The sequence below is a fragment of the Siniperca chuatsi genome, linkage group LG18 (assembly GCF_020085105.1).
Source record: "Siniperca chuatsi isolate FFG_IHB_CAS linkage group LG18, ASM2008510v1, whole genome shotgun sequence".
In the NCBI taxonomy this organism is placed as follows: Eukaryota; Metazoa; Chordata; class Actinopteri; order Centrarchiformes; family Sinipercidae; genus Siniperca; species Siniperca chuatsi.
This window is the reverse complement of record NC_058059.1, coordinates 19,517,815-19,524,041: the sequence shown is the minus strand read 5'-3', so window position 1 is coordinate 19,524,041 and position 6,227 is coordinate 19,517,815.

Genomic DNA, 6,227 nt, shown 5'->3' with positions numbered 1-6,227 from the left:
CCCGTGGTCATCGGAGCACTCGGGGCAGTGACCCCCAAACTGGAGGAGTGGCTACAGCAGATCCCTGGAAGAACACCAGACATCTCGGTCCAGAAGAGTGCAGTACTGGGAACAGCAAAGATACAGCGCAGAACCCTCAAGCTCCCAGGACCCGAGCTCGAAGGATGAGACCACCCGCAGAGGGTGAAGGACAAAGTTTTATATATATGTGTATATATATATATATATGTGTGTGTGTATATATATATATATATATATATCCTAAGTTTCTTATTTTTTTGTTTAATATCATTGTGATTTAAATACATTTTTGTTTTGGACTGTTAGTTGGACAAAACAAGCAACTTGCAGACATCCGTCTGGACTCTGGGAAATTGTGAAATTGTTTCACTTTATCTCTGCCATTTCAAAGCCTAAACAACTAATCTATTAATTAAAATAATATTGACAGATACATCAATACTGAAAAATAGTAATTAATTGCAGCCCTTTCTCAATCAAAATGATCATGCATTTTACGTGCTAAAGACCAAACTGAAGGCAAAAAGCCTCTGAAACAAGCAACGAGTGAAGATGGCTGAGCATAAACAGGATAGCTGACTGACTGCAAAGGATTTACAAGCAAATCATGAGATTACTTTATTTAAGTTTATGTTATAGGAGAAGTCTGGTGATATTCTATATTTCTCAACATTTTGTCAGCAAGATTTACTTCTTCAGTGGGAACTACTGGGATTGGCGATGAGTGCAGAAAGGCTGGGAAACTTGAAAAGCATTGAGAGACGAACCAATACATTGTTGGTTTTGGTCTTTCCATGGGAATTGTTGACAATAACAAAAATATAGAATATCAGACGTATCCTTTAACTTGTGCAATTACTTTCTGTGACCTATAATTAGAGGGATGTGTACTGTCCATCTGATGTAGATGTAAACAGACTCAAATTAAAGCAAAAAGTCAGAACTTTACTGTTTGTTTACTATTCATACTGCTTTATGAATACACTAATATACACAATATCCATTAGGAGACCATGGACTCTCTGGAGAAGTTGGAAGAGCTACGTAAGGGCATCGCTGCAGAACAGCTGTTTGGCCGCATTGTTTACACCAGGGAACAGCTGATGGTGTTCAGGACAACCGATATCCCCAATGAGATCTGGAGGAGGACACACCGAGGATGCAGAGGTGGAATGAAGTGGCGAGGGAAGAGAGAGGGGTCCAGACAAAAGAGAAAACAAGAGATTTAAGCCGTGTATGCCTTCTCTCGTCATGGGCAACGTGAGATCACTGGCGAATAAAATGGACGAGCTAACAGCGTTAGCCCGGAGTCAGATGGAGTTCTGTGAGTGTAGTTTGATGTGCTTCTCAGAGACATGGCTACACCAGGATATCCCTGATCATAACATTTCCAAATACAGGAGGAAGCTGGAGTGGAAACTCCAGCAGAACATCATGAGAGAGGTCTGGAGAGCATCACTGGCTTCAGACTGACTGGCAGCAGAGGAGTTGAAGGCAGCTTGGACAGGGCCAACAAACTTAATCTGCTCTTTAATAGACACACCGGGTCCTGCTCATCCCCCCTCTAACTCAGCTGCTGTCGGCCCTCAGACTCCTCTGAGTTTACTGCTCCTCCCCCTCCATTTTCCTGGGAATGTCCTACTCCCCCCCCAACTGGCTCTTAGGCTAATGGCCCTCTCATGACTGATGACTCCCCCCTTCCCCTGCCTGTAACCTCTGCTGTGTGCATGACTGCTGACCAGGTGAGAGGACAACTGATGAAACTCCACTCAAACAAGGCTGCAGGCCCCGATGGAGTTAGCCCCAGGGTGCTAAATGTCTGTGCCCCCCAGCTATGTGGAGTCCTTCAACATGTCTTTCTACCTGAGGCTTCAACATCTGCCGGACAATGCTGAGGATGTTTTATGATTCTGTGGTGGCCAGTGCTATCCTGTATGCTGTTGCATGCTGGGGCAGCAGGTTGAGGGTAGCGGACGCTAACAGACTCAACAAACTGATTTGTAAGGCCAGTGACATTGTGGGGGTGGAGCTGGACTCTCTGGCGGTGGTGTCAGAGAGGAAGATGCTGGCCAAACTACATGCCATCTTGGACAGTGTCTCCCACCCACTCCATGACGTGCTGGTCAAACAAAGGAGCACCTTCAGTGAAAGACTCATCCCCCCAAAATGCACCACAGAGCGAGACAGGAAGTAATTCCTGCCTGTGGCCATCAAAGTCTTTAACTCCTCCCTCTAAGTGTCAGTCTATATGACCCTATGTTATTAACCTGGACATTGGATCATTAACATTACTGCAGTATTTGAAATAATTGTGCAATATTCTGTGTTTAATACTGCTGTGCAATATACTCTGTTTTCAGTTTAATTTATTGATATTTATTCATACTTCTATTACTGCTGTGCAATATCCAATATTTCATAATCATCTTTATAAGTTACACTTAACTTGACAGTACATGCACTATTACTTATTACTTATTATTACATTGTAGTATTATTATACTGTACATACTTATCATTAACCTGTAAATCCACTTCGTACTTTACAATTATTTTAATTTATACTTATATCCACTTTGTACTTAATTTATCTTGCCTGTATTATAGTGTATTATATTTTGATTTGCTTAGAACTTCTATTACTGTGTGCACGGACGTGATAGTGAGCAGCTGTAACAAAAGAGTTTCCCCTCGGGGATCAATAAAGTATTTCTGATTCTGACTGATTCTGATAAGATTCATAACAGATGGCATATCATTACTCTTTCAGAATACATCAGAAATAAGATCACCCCAAGAGATCTAAGTATTCAAAGAGCAACTTCTTGTATGGACAGTGAGCACTTCATAAGGGCTTGAAAGAGAGTATTCAGCAGGTGTTCATCTGCCCTTATGGATATTACCATACAGTATGTGAATAAAGATGAATGCATGCAGCAAGAGAGTTGGGAGGAAAGAGACCTTTGATTCACAAATATTGAGAGAATCAAAGACAGAAAAAAGGGAGAATGTTTACTTTTAATGAAAGAGATTTCAATCGTGGTATGAACAATGCATCAGATTTATACTGATCACACTCCAGGCTGAAAGAACAGCTGTAAGGTGTTTTTGGACAATGGACAAGACCTCATAGTCATGTAAGGAATTAGCGGTGATCAATTTGAGTCAAAAAGAAAAAAATCTCAGTTTTGGAAATTCTTATCTTAAGAAATGTTATGTCTGCTGTTTAGTGCACGTCAAGCATGTCAATTGTTATCATTATGAAATGCTAAGAATGGATGAATCAAAAGCCATTTTGATCAGTTAATGTTAGAAATAAACATATGTTTATTTAAAGGATGAAATGTATTTGTTTTCCTTTTTTGTCCGGCACATAAGTGAGTTAATTAAACTGACAACAGCACATCACACAGTTGCTCACATCTGTTGGATGGATTTTATGACGTGTGTAGTTTCAAGTATACCCATCTCGGAGTGATATCGTCTTAAATCTGTGGCACTCAATTGGATTTAAATTATGTGGTGCTTGAGGTGGTGCTTTATTTTTGAAATTGACTCAAGTGTTCTCCTTCCTGGGGAGATGTTAGATTATATACTGTACTTGGAGTGTACTGCTTTTCCTAGTTCCCTGCTGCTACAATCTTAACATTGGTGGAGGGATGAATTTTATATTATGGCATGTCTGCTGTTTTATCAAGTTGAATATAGGAGCTGGATTTTCAGAACTTAATTTTAAACAAGGACATAGTGTTTCACTCTGTAGAAATATCAAATGCCAGTCAACTTCACATGCTGCAAAAGCGAGACCTTCCGTTCATATTTGTCTATTACATGGAATAAATCACTAATAGCTGAGCAATTTCACTTTGTATTTTGGATGCTGCTATATGAAGCTGCACAGACTGTAAAAATCAATTCTCTCCCAGCAGGGTTCCATATTTACTGTGATGTTTACTGATAAAGGGATGGAAAAACAGAGCACCAGGTCTGAATTGGGAATGAAGATGAATGGAGCTGTCTGGCATTAGAGTTTATCGAAGTGTATGTAACCTCAACTACTCTTGAGTTATGGAGTGTTGGCGAAATGAGCTGTTTGAGTACACACACACACACACGCACACACACGGACACACACTTTGACCAGCACTGAAGCACACCATGCTGTAGGCAACCAAAACAGAGCAAACTGTATCCAGCTAGACAAGAACACTGATTCACTCCATGTGTCCAGAGGTCAAAACTCTTTCCAGAGGGTTTTTATGAAGTCTTCTGCTTGCAATCCCAAGAACAAACATCAGATCTCCACTGTGAGAAAACTGGCCTTTTGATCTTCACTAATGGCCTAAGCATCACACAGCACCTGAATGTGTAAAATGTTGATCTGTTTTCCTTCAGGCTTTGCTACAAACTTCAATGCAAACACCTTGCTGGGGAGATGAATGCATGTGTGGTCTTGTAACCCTCTTCCCTCTTCAGCACAATTTCCTTTTCCTTGTGTTACCCCTTCCATGAGATCTGTACTTAATAGTGCCTTTTTTTTATTCTGTGAAACTTTTTCACTCATAAATCTTGTTACACAACACTGCTTATTTGAAAATTATTACACTTGAACTAACTAAAGCAGGGCAAGGAGGTTTTGATCCACCAGCTTTACTTGTTTCTCAAGGGTTACACACAAAAGACAGACATTATCACTACAGACGAACAGCAAAGCTCCTAAATCATGTTTTCATAATGAATAGATAATAGAGGACACAAGAATCAACCTTGTTTTTGTTATATTCCTGAGGCTGTTACAGCAAGAGGAGTCTATTGTTGGAACATAAAATGGACTGAAATAAACACAATACTGTCAGGTTTGTCAAAAAAGAGAGAAAGAGTGCAAGAGCTGACAGTTCAATCAAATTGTGGGTAATAGTTCATTTTATCTGTGTCCATGTTCCTAGGGTGGTATCATGACCAGACACCTGCAACCCAGAGAAAATGCGAGCACAGTGAGAGGGCATGCAACTTCAAACAGGGCCAGGATCTAAGTCAAAGATTTCAATCGGCAATGGCATTATCCCAGCCTGCAGGCACGGATCTGTGGAACTGTTCTGTCTGTCAACGGACAGACTTGGGTCTGCAACACAAGATGCTTCTTTGAGTTTGTAAGATTTACAGGAATATTTTAATTTCATTTCTGTCAGGACACTCACGTCAAGGTTTTAAGTATTTATTGCAGCAATATGCATTTTAGTTTGTCGGTGTGACTCTGCTCGTGTGATGCTCTGGAACACATCTGAGCAAGCTTGACACAGACTGTCCATGAGCTGACAACCCCCCCTGGCAGAGCCTTTTGATACACAACATTTAATGAACATGAACTCATGTTAAACATTCAAAATTCACCTATGATTAAATGCTAATACAGGAGGAGGTTGGGGAGGTGGAGGGAGTTAAATGTCTTAAAAGCAGGCAGTAGCGTAGCAGCGAGGATGTAGAGCTCAGTGTTGTTGTATGTAGACTGAATAAGCGCCACATGTTTATCGCCTAATGAGAGAGATAGGTTGTGGATATACGTTGAGTGTATGCAACATGTGACTATAAAGTGACTTCTGTGCCTGCCTGGACTACTACAAGCGCCATTCAAAGTGTATGCTCTTCACGTGTATGTATCAATTATTACCTGTTTTATTTAAATCTTCATTTGATCAATTTTGACTACTAGGGGGCAGAATAACTCCACAACAACCTGACAGGCACACAGCTCTAAACATATTTTCGCTTTATAAAAGTTGCTAATGTGTTAGCAAACAATTGCCTACTCACGTATCCAGCAGATACATAAGCAACGTTGTCATTAATTTTGAATTGTGTTGCTGTCCACCTGATTCATGTTAGTCCAATATTCACTCTCCTTTTGGCTCGTGTTTGGTCTCCATGAGCTCCTGAGAAAAGTATCTGGCTCTTTAGCTGCTTGATGTTCCACTTTCTTCACCAGCTAGTTGCTAACTTTGTCGGCTGTTTGGTGCTGGGCATGTAGCCTTTAGTTTTTAAGTTTTTAAAAAAAAACTTTTTTGATGAAAAGATCCTGCTGATGCTGGAACTGGGGTTGATGAGAACGGTGCGACCTAACCATACAATAAAGTTACTAAACCAAAACAGTGAGCTAAAAGAGGTTAAAAGCTCATTAGAACTGCAGTTTGGTGTTGATTTTCTGTGGG